The sequence below is a fragment of the Pinus tabuliformis genome, chromosome 1_1 (genome assembly GCF_031772625.1).
Source record: "Pinus tabuliformis cultivar Carrire ecotype Pingquan chromosome 1_1, CPIR1, whole genome shotgun sequence".
Lineage (NCBI taxonomy): Eukaryota > Viridiplantae > Streptophyta > Pinopsida > Pinales > Pinaceae > Pinus > Pinus tabuliformis.
In genome coordinates, this window is record NC_142297.1 from 241,579,014 (window position 1) to 241,595,392 (window position 16,379).

The window sequence follows — 16,379 nt, forward strand, 5'->3', positions numbered from 1 at the left end:
ACTAAATTTGATTCTAAAGTATCTGCCATAGAAGAAAAGGAGAATGTGCGGAAAATTACCATGTCACAGCTTCACGGGATCTTAACTGCTTTTGAAATGCGACAAGAGGTACCACCAGAGGCCGCATTCGAAGTGTCAGAGGAAGAAGATGAGGTAAATTTTGTCAAGAATCTTGAACGGGGAACTGGACGGTTCAAAGATAAGCTGCCTTTCAAATGTTTTCTATGTGGTAGAGTTGGTCACTATGCTGCTAGATGTCCTCATAACAAAGAAAGGATATATGAAGAAGATGGTAGAAGCTATTATTCCCATATTAAAAGTTCATTAAATGATAGTGAAGATATTAGAAGTCTCATGGCGCACAAGAAGAAGAATGCTTCATCCAATAATAGCGAGGATATTAAAAGTCTCATGGCACATGAAGAGAAGAATGCAGAAACTGAAGAAGCTGCCAAATTAAAAGAACTATTGGAACAGAAACCAGGGTAAGGGAGAAATTGCAGGATATAGCAAAAGATCAGAGCACAACTATTCAGAGACTTGAATCAAAGATCCTCTCTCTAAAAGAAGATCTTGAAGATCAAGAACATGAAGTGATCAAACTAAAGCGACAAGTGGAAGAAGGGAGAAAAGTTGAAGAAGACCTAAGGAAGCAGTATCTGAAAAAGGAAGAACAACATCAAGTTGAGGTAAATATCTTGAAAGGTAAACTAGAAGAAAAGGATAAGCTTTACGATTTCAAGATAGTTCTAAAGTCTTGGATGATATTCTTAATAGTCAAAGATCTCCTGCTATCAAGACTGGTCTTGGTTTTCATGAATATGTTGAAGGTGAATCTAGTTCACAAGGTGAGGCAAGAAACTCTAATGAGAAATCTGAAATGCTCAAGGAACAACCAAGGAAAGAAATTCCTCAAGGAAGATCCTTTACTCCTAACTATGGACGTGATAGACGATTATTTCCTCCGCTGAATAATGTTGAATGTTATGTATGTCATAATCTTGGACATGTTGCAGCCAGATGCAGAAGTAGAATGGTTCAAGAAAGATCATCGCATCCCAAGTATTTCAGAGGGTATTGCTTTGCCTGCAATGCATATGGACACAAAGCAATTGATTGTGATAGAAGGAACATGAAAAATATAAGGTGTTATACATGCAACAACTATGGGCATAAAGCAAGGGAATGCAGGAGCAGATTTCAAAATTCAAGACAAGGGGACCATACATCATCACAGTTGCAGGAATTGAAGAAGACAGAGACAGAAAGGTGTGGGATAACTCAGTCAGCTGACATAACAGACACAGGGGAATCTGAAAGTGATGAATTCAGTATTCCATCCTGCATACGCTGATATAATGAAGACAAGTCGCGTATATACGCGAGTTACAGGCTGCAAAGTCGCGTATATGGAGAAAGGGCAGCAGAACAGACCCAGGTTCAGTCATGGTTGGCTCAGGCTCAGGGGGAGCAGAACAGACTCAGGAAATGGTTCAGACATGGTTGGCTCACACTCAGGGGGAGAATATTCTTCAAATAATGCATTGTTGGCATTATGGTTAGAAGTTGTTGATAAAGTCTATGAAGCTAAATGATACATCTTACTGTTTAGGAATGGGATTGCAGGCTGATGCTTATGGTACAGATCATGATGCTGTTGGTGGCTTTCATAAGTCTTGGTCTAGATATTTCGTCTCTATGTCATGTATCTCTTGTGATATCTCTTTTTATGGTGTCAAGGTCATGTAACGGCCTATGTTGGTTTCCCCACTATGCCTGGGATGAATGATGAATGTATGTTGAGTCTTTTGGTGATAGGAAGGTCTTCTATGATGTATAAGTCCTTGTTCTTCTTGAAGAACATCTTTTGCAGATCTTGCCTACAGTCAAGGGGAGCATGAACAGCACAATTCAGCAAGAGCAGGATGGATAGATTGGTACACTTTGGCATACACAAAGGGGGAGCACAGTTGGAGATTTCAGCAAGTACTCAGGGGGAGTATGGACAGCAGAAGGTATACCAAAGAAGAGAATATCTTGGTCCGCCCTTTGCCCTTGATGTCAAAGGGGGAGAGTGACTTGGTGTGGTGGTTGCCATCAAGTCCAAAGGGGGAGATTGTTGGCATTATGATTCAAGTGTTGTCCTTGATGGCAACTCACTCAGAGGTTGGTACAGATGCTCAGAAGTTGGTACAGGTGATGGCAACTTAATCAGAAGACAGATCCTAGTACAGCTTGCCAAGGAAGTTCATACACGCAGGTTTGTTAAGCCCAAGTCGCGTGTACACGCAGGTTGGCTTCAGAAAAAGCGCGTGTATGTGGAAAAGTACCTTTGGTCCATGGCGGTTAGTCCTTGGAAGTTGTGCCTATGGTTTCGGACCATTGTGTCTCGACGGGCGTGTCGATCCCTAGTTTTGAAGTTGATGGTATTGTGTTTCTATGGTTTTGGCTCTTGGTATTGAACAAGGCCTAAGGCTATATAAGGAGAAGATCACTAGGCAAAGATAGGTGTGTGGGTGTCTGACGCAGTGAGAGGATCTGGTATTGCTGGTTATCTGTTCGGGACGCTTGGCAAGGGTCGGATCTGACAGCAAAGGCAGAAGTAATCATTTCTAGATCTGCACGCGGGTTGCCTTTGGAGAAAGCGCGTATACACGCGGTTTTGGTACAGTGAAGTAGCGTATGCATGATAAGGGTTGATATTTCAGGTTGTTGCTGATTCTGGTGGTTGTTGCAGAGTTCTAGATTCTGGTTTGGGTTCTGTGTTCTTGATGACAGGGTTTCAGTGATTCGGTATTGGGTTGTTTAATGAATTATGATGCAAGTATAAGTTGATGATTGTATTGCGGTAATGTTTGCTTTGTACTCTTGGATCCAGTCTGAAAATTGATGAAACGTGGTCCCTGAAGGTTGTAGGGTCAGCACCTACGTACTAGTAAATGGATCAGCTAGTACAAGAGCTGAGGGAGTTGTAGCTCCCTTCCAGAAGTAGTTGGAAAACGAAAGAGAGGGTTGTAGCCCTCTGCAGGTTGTAGCCTGCATACTGGTAAAGGACTGCACCAGTATATTGTAAAAGAAGTTTCTCATTAAAGAAGAAAGAGACGAATTGCAGCAGGTGGTTTTCACCCACATTGGGTTTCCACCTTATATCATGGTGTTCATGTGTGTGGCTCTTGTGTGATGTTCTGTTCTGTTATACTGCACCTGTTTACTGTTAAATTGCTTAATAATGTTCTGATGCATTTACTGAAGATAAGATTAACTGAATCATAAGATATCTGCATATACGCTAGTTGCTTTAGACACAGTCGCGTGTACACGCGGATTCACTTAACTGAAGTCGCGTATATGTTTCTGAGTATGAAATTGAAAAGGTTTTATTGATCTGATAATACTGATTCACCCCCCTCTCAGTATTATTTCCAACAATTGGTATCAGAGCAGGTCCTTCAGAGGAAGCTTGATCGCTTGAAGGAAAAGATCCATCAAAATGGCTAATCCAGAAAGAGAGGCACACATCAGGCCACCAGTCTTTGACGGGAACAATTTTACTCACTGGAAGATAAGAACCACTGCATATCTACAGTCTCTTGGAGCAGAAGTTTGGGGACTCGTAGAAGGAGGATACAAATTTCCATCAGCAACTCCTACAGATCCAGCAGAGAAAAAGCAATATGAGCTCAATGCCAAAGTAGTTAATGTCCTATTGAGTACTTTGACTCAATCAGAATTTATGAAGATCATGCATCTCAAATCAGCTAAGGAAATATGGGACAAAATCGTTACAAGCTACGAAGGAGATGATCAGGTAAAAATAGCGAAGCTTCAAACTCTCAGAATCCGGTATGAAACTCTTAAGATGCGAAGTAATGAAAGCGTAGCTAATTATTTCCTGCGTATGGATGAGATTGTGAATTGTATGAGGGATCTGGGTGAAGAATTTGAGGAAGTTGTCTTAGTTCAAAAGGTTTTGAGATCTCTGTCTACTAAATTTGATTCTAAAGTATCTGCCATAGAAGAAAAGGAGAATGTGCGGAAAATTACCATGTCACAGCTTCACGGGATCTTAACTGCTTTTGAAATGCGACAAGAGGTACCACCAGAGGCCGCATTCGAAGTGTCAGAGGAAGAAGATGAGGTAAATTTTGTCAAGAATCTTGAACGGGGAACTGGACGGTTCAAAGATAAGCTGCCTTTCAAATGTTTTCTATGTGGTAGAGTTGGTCACTATGCTGCTAGATGTCCTCATAACAAAGAAAGGATATATGAAGAAGATGGTAGAAGCTATTATTCCCATATTAAAAGTTCATTAAATGATAGTGAAGATATTAGAAGTCTCATGGCGCACAAGAAGAAGAATGCTTCATCCAATAATAGCGAGGATATTAAAAGTCTCATGGCACATGAAGAGAAGAATGCAGAAACTGAAGAAGCTGCCAAATTAAAAGAACTATTGGAACAGAAACCAGGGTAAGGGAGAAATTGCAGGATATAGCAAAAGATCAGAGCACAACTATTCAGAGACTTGAATCAAAGATCCTCTCTCTAAAAGAAGATCTTGAAGATCAAGAACATGAAGTGATCAAACTAAAGCGACAAGTGGAAGAAGGGAGAAAAGTTGAAGAAGACCTAAGGAAGCAGTATCTGAAAAAGGAAGAACAACATCAAGTTGAGGTAAATATCTTGAAAGGTAAACTAGAAGAAAAGGATAAGCTTTTACGATTTCAAGATAGTTCTAAAGTCTTGGATGATATTCTTAATAGTCAAAGATCTCCTGCTATCAAGACTGGTCTTGGTTTTCATGAATATGTTGAAGGTGAATCTAGTTCACAAGGTGAGGCAAGAAACTCTAATGAGAAATCTGAAATGCTCAAGGAACAACCAAGGAAAGAAATTCCTCAAGGAAGATCCTTTACTCCTAACTATGGACGTGATAGACGATTATTTCCTCCGCTGAATAATGTTGAATGTTATGTATGTCATAATCTTGGACATGTTGCAGCCAGATGCAGAAGTAGAATGGTTCAAGAAAGATCATCGCATCCCAGGTATTTCAGAGGGTATTGCTTTGCCTGCAATGCATATGGACACAAAGCAATTGATTGTGATAGAAGGAACATGAAAAATATAAGGTGTTATACATGCAACAACTATGGGCATAAAGCAAGGGAATGCAGGAGCAGATTTCAAAATTCAAGACAAGGGGACCATACATCATCACAGTTGCAGGAATTGAAGAAGACAGAGACAGAAAGGTGTGGGATAACTCAGTCAGCTGACATAACAGACACAGGGGAATCTGAAAGTGATGAAATTCAGTATTCCATCCTGCATACGCTGAATAATGAAGACAAGTCGCGTATATACGCGAGTTACAGGCTGCAAAGTCGCGTATATGGAGAAAGGGCAGCAGAACAGACCCAGGTTCAGTCATGGTTGGCTCAGGCTCAGGGGGAGCAGAACAGACTCAGGAAATGGTTCAGACATGGTTGGCTCACACTCAGGGGGAGAATATTCTTCAAATAATGCATTGTTGGCATTATGGTTAGAAGTTGTTGATAAAGTCTATGAAGCTAAATGATACATCTTACTGTTTAGGAATGGGATTGCAGGCTGATGCTTATGGTACAGATCATGATGCTGTTGGTGGCTTTCATAAGTCTTGGTCTAGAAATTTCGTCTCTATGTCATGTATCTCTTGTGATATCTCTTTTTATGGTGTCAAGGTCATGTAACGGCCTATGTTGGTTTCCCCACTATGCCTGGGATGAATGATGAATGTATGTTGAGTCGTTTGGTGATAGGAAGGTCTTCTATGATGTATAAGTCCTTGTTCTTCTTGAAGAACATCTTTTGCAGATCTTGCCTACAGTCAAGGGGAGCATGAACAGCACAATTCAGCAAGAGCAGGATGGATAGATTGGTACACTTTGGCATACACAAAGGGGGAGCACATTTGGAGATTTCAGCAGTACTAGGGGGAGTATGGACAGCAGAAGGTATACCAAAGAAGAGAATATCTTGGTCCGCCCTTTGCCCTTGATGTCAAAGGGGGAGAGTGACTTGGTGTGGTGGTTGCCATCAAGTCCAAAGGGGGAGATTGTTGGCATTATGATTCAAGTGTTGTCCTTGATGGCAACTCACTCAGAGGTTGGTACAGATGCTCAGAAGTTGGTACAGGTGATGGCAACTTAATCAGAAGACAGATCCTAGTACAGCTTACCAAGGAAGTTCATACACGCAGGTTTGTTAAGCCCAAGTCGCGTGTACACGCAGGTTGGCTTCAGAAAAAGCGCGTGTATGTGGAAAAGTACCTTTGGTCCATGGCGGTTAGTCCTTGGAAGTTGTGCCTATGGTTTCGGACCATTGTGTCTCGACGGGCGTGTCGATCCCTAGTTTTGAAGTTGATGGTATTGTGTTTCTATGGTTTTGGCTCTTGGTATTGAACAAGGCCTAAGGCTATATAAGGAGAAGATCACTAGGCAAAGATAGGGTGTGGGTGTCTGACGCAGTGAGAGGATCTGGTATTGCTGGTTATCTGTTCGGGACGCTTGGCAAGGGTCGGATCTGACAGCAAAGGCAGAAGTAATCATTTCTAGATCTGCACGCGGGTTGCCTTTGGAGAAAGCGCGTATACACGCGGTTTTGGTACAGTGAAGTAGCGTATGCATGATAAGGGTTGATATTTCAGGTTGTTGCTGATTCTGGTGGTTGTTGCAGAGTTCTAGATTCTGGTTTGGGTTCTGTGTTCTTGATGACAGGGTTTCAGTGATTCGGTATTGGGTTGTTTAATGAATTATGATGCAAGTATAAGTTGATGATTGTATTGCGGTAATGTTTGCTTTGTACTCTTGGATCCAGTCTGAAAATTGATGAAACGTGGTCCCTGAAGGTTGTAGGGTCAGCACCTACGTACTAGTAAATGGATCAGCTAGTACAAGAGCTGAGGGGGTTGTAGCTCCCTTCCAGAAGTAGTTGGAAAACGAAAGAGAGGGTTGTAGCCCTCTGCAGGTTGTAGCCTGCATACTGGTAAAGGACTGCACCAGTATATTGTAAAAGAAGTTTCTCATTAAAGAAGAAAGAGACGAATTGCAGCAGGTGGTTTTCACCCACATTGGGTTTCCACCTTATATCATGGTGTTCATGTGTGTGGCTCTTGTGTGATGTTCTGTTCTGTTATACTGCACCTGTTTACTGTTAAATTGCTTAATAATGTTCTGATGCATTTACTGAAGATAAGATTAACTGAATCATAAGATATCTGCATATACGCTAGTTGCTTTAGACACAGTCGCGTGTACACGCGGATTCACTTAACTGAAGTCGCGTATATGTTTCTGAGTATGAAATTGAAAAGGTTTTATTGATCTGATAATACTGATTCACCCCCCCTCTCAGTATTATTTCCAACAATTGGTATCAGAGCAGGTCCTTCAGAGGAAGCTTGATCGCTTGAAGGAAAAGATCCATCAAAATGGCTAATCCAGAAAGAGAGGCACACATCAGGCCACCAGTCTTTGACGGGAACAATTTTACTCACTGGAAGATAAGAACCACTGCATATCTACAGTCTCTTGGAGCAGAAGTTTGGGGACTCGTAGAAGGAGGATACAAATTTTCCATCAGCAACTCCTACAGATCCAGCAGAGAAAAAGCAATATGAGCTCAATGCCAAAGTAGTTAATGTCCTATTGAGTACTTTGACTCAATCAGAATTTATGAAGATCATGCATCTCAAATCAGCTAAGGAAATATGGGACAAAATCGTTACAAGCTACGAAGGAGATGATCAGAAAAAATAGCGAAGCTTCAAACTCTCAGAATCCGGTATGAAACTCTTAAGATGCGAAGTAATGAAAGCGTAGCTAATTATTTCCTGCGTATGGATGAGATTGTGAATTGTATGAGGGATCTGGGTGAAGAATTTGAGGAAGTTGTCTTAGTTCAAAAGGTTTTGAGATCTCTGTCTACTAAATTTGATTCTAAAGTATCTGCCATAGAAGAAAAGGAGAATGTGCGGAAAAATACCATGTCACAGCTTCACGGGATCTTAACTGCTTTTGAAATGCGACAAGAGGTACCACCAGAGGCCGCATTCGAAGTGTCAGAGGAAGAAGATGAGGTAAATTTTGTCAAGAATCTTGAACGGGGAACTGGACGGTTCAAAGATAAGCTGCCTTTCAAATGTTTTCTATGTGGTAGAGTTGGTCACTATGCTGCTAGATGTCCTCATAACAAAGAAAGGATATATGAAGAAGATGGTAGAAGCTATTATTCCCATATTAAAAGTTCATTAAATGATAGTGAAGATATTAGAAGTCTCATGGCACAAGAAGAAGAATGCTTCATCCAATAATAGCGAGGATATTAAAAGTCTCATGGCACATGAAGAGAAGAATGCAGAAACTGAAGAAGCTGCCAAATTAAAAGAACTATTGGAAACAGAAACCAGGGTAAGGGAGAAATTGCAGGATATAGCAAAAGATCAGAGCACAACTATTCAGAGACTTGAATCAAAGATCATCTCTCTAAAAGAAGATCTTGAAGATCAAGAACATGAAGTGATCAAACTAAAGCGACAAGTGAAGAAGGGAGAAAAGTTGAAGAAGACCTAAGGAAGCAGTATCTGAAAAAGGAAGAACAACATCAAGTTGAGGTAAATATCTTGAAAGGTAAACTAGAAGAAAAGGATAAGCTTTTACGATTTCAAGATAGTTCTAAAGTCTTGGATGATATTCTTAATAGTCAAAGATCTCCTGCTATCAAGACTGGTCTTGGTTTTCATGAATATGGTGAAGGTGAATCTAGTTCACAAGGTGAGGCAAGAAACTCTAATGAGAAATCTGAAATGCTCAAGGAACAACCAAGGAAAGAAATTCCTCAAGGAAGATCCTTTACTCCTAACTATGGACGTGATAGACGATTATTTCCTCCGCTGAATAATGTTGAATGTTATGTATGTCATAATCTTGGACATGTTGCAGCCAGATGCAGAAGTAGAATGGTTCAAGAAAGATCATCGCATCCCAGGTATTTCAGAGGGTATTGCTTTGCCTGCAATGCATATGGACACAAAGCAATTGATTGTGATAGAAGGAACATGAAAAATATAAGGTGTTATACATGCAACAACTATGGGCATAAAGCAAGGAATGCAGGAGCAGATTTCAAAATTCAAGACAAGGGGACCATACATCATCACAGTTGCAGGAATTGAAGAAGACAGAGACAGAAAGGTGTGGGATAACTCAGTCAGCTGACATAACAGACACAGGGGAATCTGAAAGTGATGAAATTCAGTATTCCATCCTGCATACGCTGATATAATGAAGACAAGTCGCGTATATACGCGAGTTACAGGCTGCAAAGTCGCGTATATGGAGAAAGGGCAGCAGAACAGACCCAGGTTCAGTCATGGTTGGCTCAGGCTCAGGGGGAGCAGAACAGACTCAGGAAATGGTTCAGACATGGTTGGCTCACACTCAGGGGGAGAATATTCTTCAAATAATGCATTGTTGGCATTATGGTTAGAAGTTGTTGATAAGTCTATGAAGCTAAATGATACATCTTACTGTTTAGGAATGGATTGCAGGCTGATGCTTATGGTACAGATCATGATGCTGTTGGTGGCTTTCATAAGTCTTGGTCTAGAAATTTCGTCTCTATGTCATGTATCTCTTGTGATATCTCTTTTTATGGTGTCAAGGTCATGTAACGCCTATGTTGGTTTCCCCACTATGCCTGGGATGAATGATGAATGTATGTTGAGTCGTTTGGTGATAGAAGGTCTTCTATGATGTATAAGTCCTTGTTCTTCTGAAGAACATCTTTTGCAGATTTGCCTACAGTCAAGGGGAGCATGAACAGCACAATTCAGCAAGAGCAGGATGGATAGATTGGTACACTTTGGCATACACAAAGGGGGAGCACAGTTGGAGATTTCAGCAAGTACTCAGGGGGAGTAAGGACAGCAAAGGTATACCAAAGAAGAGAATATCTTGCCGCCCTTTGCCCTTGATGTCAAAGGGGGAGAGTGACTTGGTGTAGTGGTTGCCATCAAGTCCAAAGGGGGAGATTGTTGGCATTATGATTCAAGTGTTGTCCTTGATGGCAACTCACTCAGAGGTTGGTACAGATGCTCAGAAGTTGGTACAGGTGATGGCAACTTAATCAGAAGACAGATCCTAGTACAGCTTACCAAGGAAGTTCATACACGCAGGTTTGTTAAGCCAAGTCGCGTGTACACGCAGGTTGGCTTCAGAAAAAGCGCGTGTATGTGGAAAAGTACCTTTGGTCCATGGCGGTTAGTCCTTGGAAGTTGTGCCTATGGTTTCGGACCATTGTGTCTCGACGGACGTGTCGATCCCTAGTTTTGAAGTTGATGGTATTGTGTTTCTATGGTTTTGGCTCTTGGTATTGAACAAGGCCTAAGGCTATATAAGGAGAAGATCACTAGGCAAAGATAAGGTGTGTGGGTGTCTGACGCAGTGAGAGGATCTGGTATTGCTGGTTATCTGTTCGGGACGCTTGGCAAGGGTCGGATCTGACAGCAAAGGCAGAAGTAATCATTTCTAGATCTGCACGCGGGTTGCCTTTGGAGAAAGCGCGTATACACGCGGTTTTGGTACAGTGAAGTAGCGTATGCATGATAAGGGTTGATATTTCAGGTTGTTGCTGATTCTGGTGGTTGTTGCAGAGTTCTAGATTCTGGTTTGGGTTCTGTGTTCTTGATGACAGGGTTCAGTGATTCGGTATTGGGTTGTTTAATGAATTATGATGCAAGTATAAGTTGATGATTGTATTGCGGTAATGTTTGCTTTGTACTCTTGGATCCAGTCTGAAAATTGATGAAACGTGGTCCCTGAAGGTTGTAGGGTCAGCACCTACGTACTAGTAAATGGATCAGCTAGTACAAGAGCTGAGGGAGTTGTAGCTCCCTTCCAGAAGTAGTTGGAAAACGAAAGAGAGGGTTGTAGCCCTCTACAGGTTGTAGCCTGCATACTGGTAAAGGACTGCACCAGTATATTGTAAAAGAAGTTTCTCATTAAAGAAGAAAGAGACGAATTGCAGCAGGTGGTTTTCACCCACATTGGGTTTCCACCTTATATCATGGTGTTCATGTGTGTGGCTCTTGTGTGATGTTCTGTTCTGTTATACTGCACCTGTTTACTGTTAAATTGCTTAATAATGTTCTGATGCATTTACTGAAGATAAGATTAACTGAATCATAAGATATCTGCATATACGCTAGTTGCTTTAGACACAGTCGCGTGTACACGCGGATTCACTTAACTGAAGTCGCGTATATGTTTCTGAGTATGAAATTGAAAAGGTTTTATTGATCTGATAATACTGATTCACCCCCCCTCTCAGTATTATTTCCAACAGAAACTAATGTAATTAAGAGAGAACATGTGTAATACTGAACATACTTAACCTGTAGCTTACCTCTGCTGCATCATTTTTCTACACCTTGCTTCTTGCTTCCCTAGAAAATTTGGTCCTTTGCACCCCCCTGAAAACACTTGATCATAGTTTTTCTTGTCTTCTAAGAGCACAATATTTAATCTGATGTATATTTGCACTTTTAGATCCCCAACATGTGATATTTTCTCCTGTAGAATCCCTCTAAGTATTCTTTCCAATGCCACATGTCTGACTCGTTTTGGACTCTTCAAGACAAAGTTATGCCCAATCTCTCACAATGACCTAAATAGGACTAGTTCAGTAGACAGAACTTATGTGACATACCATGTGTCACTGTTTCCTCCCGCGGCTCTAAAATTAATGCACAGAAAAATACAGTCCGTGTGCAGTACACCACTTTTTACAGAATTTCAATCCTCTTCTCTGAGAGAGATTTATTACGATTTTCCCAAGGTCACTTCTCTGAGATGAAATTTGGTAGCCTGCAAAAACCCTAACTTCTATAGATCTGTTGAGGGCCCCGAAATCGGGTCAACAATAAGGGGATACCCACCCGGTCGGGAACCTAGTTGGCGGCTCCTTGCCCGTTTGGTGTAGTGGGTCCGACTGGGGATAATGGGACTAGCTTCCCAATCTAAAAAAGTGTGTGTGTGTGTAGATTTTTGATGATGCTAATCTAAGGTAATTTTAAGCTAATTTAATTCTAGACTCTAAACTGACTCTATGCTACTGTAATCTAACAAAAATAGCACATCTAATCTATACTAACCCGGGGTAAAATTCTTCTATTATGCGATCAAAAAGGATTTCATACAATAACTGGTAATAAAGATCATTCAGCTATCATAAGAATATAAATCAATTAAGATAAACCATTCTGCATAAGAAGTTAGGCAAAACATTGTGAACAGCATATCTCATAATCATTATTCATATGTCAAGCACAAACAATGACTCCATCGTACAAAAGTGCCAAATGGTAACCCACACATTCATACATTAACATATAAACAACTCTGTTGTATATCACTCTAAGAAATAAGAGCAGAAATTAATCAAGAGATAAAAAGTACCATTTATGACTGATTTTCACTCACAAACTTCAAGCAATAACAATTTATCTCTACTTACTTCTAACATCTACTAAGAGTACAGAATGCAACATCAGTAGCAGACATAAAATGCAAACATAAATAAATCTCGATCCATCCATTCTCAAAAACCCCCTCCGAGGGTGCAAAAGTGCAATGTTCTGAGGACAAGTTTTTTGACAAATTTTCCGGACCCTTCTCCAAATGCCATGAGAAGGTAAAACTACTAACTAACTAATCTTAATTACACAAATTTAGGAAACGGCTTCAACATGACCGCCCTTTTACTAAAACAAATTATTTCTAAAATTTGAATCTAATTTTAACCGTTTCTGTATCTCTCCTAGTGCTGTAAGTAATGCAAGTTTCGCCTGGAAAGAGTCGGCTTGTTGTCTTTTTCTTTTGCTCGAGCATAAAAGTAGAAATAACAAAAGCTGGCACCTCCCTTCTGAAAAACTAGAAGATATTTTTTGAAAATCTTCCTCTGGCTGGGTGTATTTGCTGTGTGTATACTTAGTATAACCAGATTTCTTTCAAACAGATTGTGTTGTTGCTATTTCAGTTTCCGGCCGTGCGAATGACTCGATGAGTTAGGGATTCGTTGCCTGGACAATCTTCTGTATTGAAAATTGCTTCCGTTCTTTGTTCCAGGCTTTTCTGGAGCGTCCTCCCTCTTCAATCAGCATTTTTTCTTTTAGCTTTATCCAACCTGAGCTCCAGGTCTTCGCAAACATGTTGCTTTTGTGCGCCTTTGACTCTGAGTCTTGGATAGTCTATTTTCATCAGTGTCTGTTGAGTGATACTCTGGAATCCGCGGCCTGATGCATGCGGCATCCATCTGCAAGGCATCTCCTCTTTGTTTCTTCTAGTATTGGCGCTTTCCCCTTAGTTCCTTGCCTGGTTCCTCTCCTTTTTGATAGATCTTTGTCGCTTCTTCTTTGTCTACCCGGCTTCAAAGAGCACCTATGGAATCAAAGCAGCATAATACTATCAAAGAATAGAGATCTACAAACATAAGCAATATAGGACCAGATATGTATTGGCCACACAAATGCATATATCATCAAGCATACAAGAATGTGGAGGAAAACTTGAACAACTTTATTAATATCAAGAATAGCAAGAGGATTACAACCAATTTTTCTGACCCAGCGTCACCCTCCAACAAGAAACCCCTTCTTAACCTCAAGTAAAGCTTAGATCACCAAACACTATGATGTTGCACAGAGAAACCAACAACGCTTCCTTACAAGATACAAGATTCCAGCCTCTGGATCTTTGTGATGAGGGATCCATATATAGATGATTGTAGGGGGGTGAGTCAGCTTCTGGGTTTTTGATTAGTGTCCTCTCTCTGATATTTCTTGATTCCACTTGGAGATTGATGATCTCTTACTCATCCCTGGGCAAATTCAGGGAGGCAAGTGTCAGAGGAGAAGCTTCTGGAAGATTCCATGATCCTCCACCTCGCAAACTATCTTTTCCATTTGTCCACTCTCGCCCATCGCACCTTACAAAAGGGCTTTCTAGTATGCATCGCACCCTTTATACTGAGTAGGTGATATGCATCACACCTTCTGCACTGGGCATTCTGTATGGTCCAGTTTTGAGCAGTTTTCAGTGGGGAACTTCTAGGAGATGATGTAATCAACTGACCTTGTTCCTTTAGGTAGTGAAGCAACACTTTTAGGGACTTAGGAGCCCTTGGATTATGGACATTTATGATTGGGGTTGCCCAAAAATGTCTATAACAGTTTCCCCCTAAAGCATGAGGTCGTTAATCTTTTGATGTCGGGTGAAATGCTTTACTATGAGGATCCGAAGTTTTTTCGAGCTGGGAGGCGACCTGTAATAAGATACAATACAATACATTATCTTCATAATAATTTTCATGATCTAGCTGAGGCGGGCATTCCCATGCTCAGCTTTATAAATTCATTTTCATGTACATAGGATAGACAACCGTCTGTGTAGCAGACTGATGATTCGGACGGAGTCATCATCCTTTGATTTGGATGATCATCTGTTCGGCAATGATGTACATTTGATGTCTTTATATTCCTGAATATATCGCAGCCCGGATGGATGAAACTAGATCTGGGGTCTTCAAAACTCGTTCAATCTTCACTCAGAGTACAAGTCGATCCATGTGAAAGATGTTCTGGAGTCGAACATGGAAAGACATCGCCTGATTACCAGCCAATGATGTAAGCTGTTAATAGGTGCGAGAGGAATCACCAATAATGACAATGATCCTCAAGGTACTACAGTACAATTTGCGTGGTGTGAAAAAGGGACTTGGCGTCGAACACCACGTAAAATCTCTCGGTCGAAGGCCATTGATGTAAACCTGTCGCCGAAAGTGAGAAACTTGCCATTGAGGCATGCAAGCTTCAACGTACTGAAAGGGGTGTTCCTAGGTCGACTTCTTGGATAATGAGCTGATGTCGACAAGAAGTGACCCACCGTAGGAGGGCCTAAATGAATCCCACATCTACGACACGGAACAGAGTAAATGATTTTAGAGGTGAAAACGATCTAATGATATAGGGTTCAGGGTGGCGGTCATGAAAGAATGGAGAGTGAATGTATTGCAGTGGATGAGACACAAGTGAATTCTCTGAGCGACTTCTCTTGAACATACCAGCGACACTGACATGATGGATTGGTAGCGTTAACCCCAAATGTGGATGGTGTGATGGACCAATGGTGATATGACCAGTGAACGGAACAACCCAACCCGACTCAAATGCGGAGTGAAAGTTTCATGTTCAAGAGTGACTTGCTACCAATAAAGTTTCGTCAAGTTTTCTTCCCAATTTTCCCCAGTCATTGTTGACCAATACCTCTTTATTTTTGTCAAGCTTAATGAGGATAACATATGCTTGTTCTATAATCTGCCCTTCGGGTGAACCTGTCGCTATGTTTTAACGAGCCTAGTGACAGTGAAACTCGTTCTCGTCCATTTGGACAAGTTTGTCGCTATTGGTTTTAACGAGTTTAACGACAATGATAACTTGGTCCTTTTTCATTTTTAGAGAGTCTGAAAAAGGATAGAAAAGAAACTCCAATGATTCTTTTTCGTCATATAATCCCTTAAGTCCGAAAAAGCGTAAAATAATACGAAAGGGATGAAATTTCGATAGCTTTAATGAGCCAAACAAGACAAGCGCTCGATCTTTTTGTGTAATAATCCCTCAGGTCCAAAAAGATTAAAATATAGAGGAGGGATAGAACTTCCGATGTTTTTAACGAGCCAGAGAGGCCAATCGCTCAACAATATTTTCATATTTTATGAGCCAGGTGAAAAGAGCTTAAAAGAGACTCATTTTTGAGGAACGAGTGATAATTTCAGGTAGCAGCTAGTTCCAGGTAAGGTTTGGAATTTTCCAATCACAGCAGCATCACAAGGATGGCTAGCTAGATCACTCATCGCAGCTGTTCCTCAAAAGGGAAAATAATAAAATGGAGGCGTATGATCGGCTGAAAAGGTGGAGGTGATGATGAGAACACGACCAAGGCTTAAAACCTGATGATAATGCATTCACAGGTCATTTACCAGAAATTGGTTCATTTTTTAATGAGCTTAAACTCTGGGGAAACATTTGCTCATTGCTTATGTTTAATTTTTAACGAGCTTGAACTCCGCTAAAAAACTACTCGTGCCAGTCATATAATAAGGAAATCTCATTTTAGATGCCATTTTTTATGGAGCTTGCACATTTCAAAGCTTTGCCCCGGATCCTTTCTTTATGTAAGTTAGGAAACGACCAATCCTACGAGTTTAAAGGGTTTGAGAATCTACAAACTAAGAAAATAAATGGTCGCTCTTTGCTTGCATGCAAAAAGGTTTGCATGCCC